Genomic DNA, 383 nt, shown 5'->3' with positions numbered 1-383 from the left:
TTCTTATGTGGGTTTTGAAATCTAGCCCCGAACATGCGGTGTTGAGAGATGCTTGGGAAGCAGATTTTCCAGTGTAAAGGGGTTCTTAGTTTGGTTCTATGTGAAGAACTTTTAAGGGAAAAACAAATTAAAGCATGGCTCTAATTGCCCAGTGTTTGATCTGAGAAAACAGAGTCTTAAGTGAGTAGGTCTGAACTCTGTAAAATTACAGTCTTCTCGTTTTTATAGTGCGTGGGGCAGATAATACAGTGCGAGTTTAAAACTGACAAAATTGTCAATATTAGCAATCCCATTGACTTGTTCAAGTGTATCTCAACACTAGCTTTGCATAAAAAGGGACACTGCAGCTGAAAAAATGAGGAAAAATTTCACTTTGTACATAG

This window comes from Ciconia boyciana, chromosome 21 (genome assembly GCF_034638445.1).
Source record: "Ciconia boyciana chromosome 21, ASM3463844v1, whole genome shotgun sequence".
Classification (NCBI taxonomy): Eukaryota; Metazoa; Chordata; class Aves; order Ciconiiformes; family Ciconiidae; genus Ciconia; species Ciconia boyciana.
The sequence above is the reverse complement of the archived record's forward strand: the minus strand, read 5'-3'. Positions refer to the sequence as shown.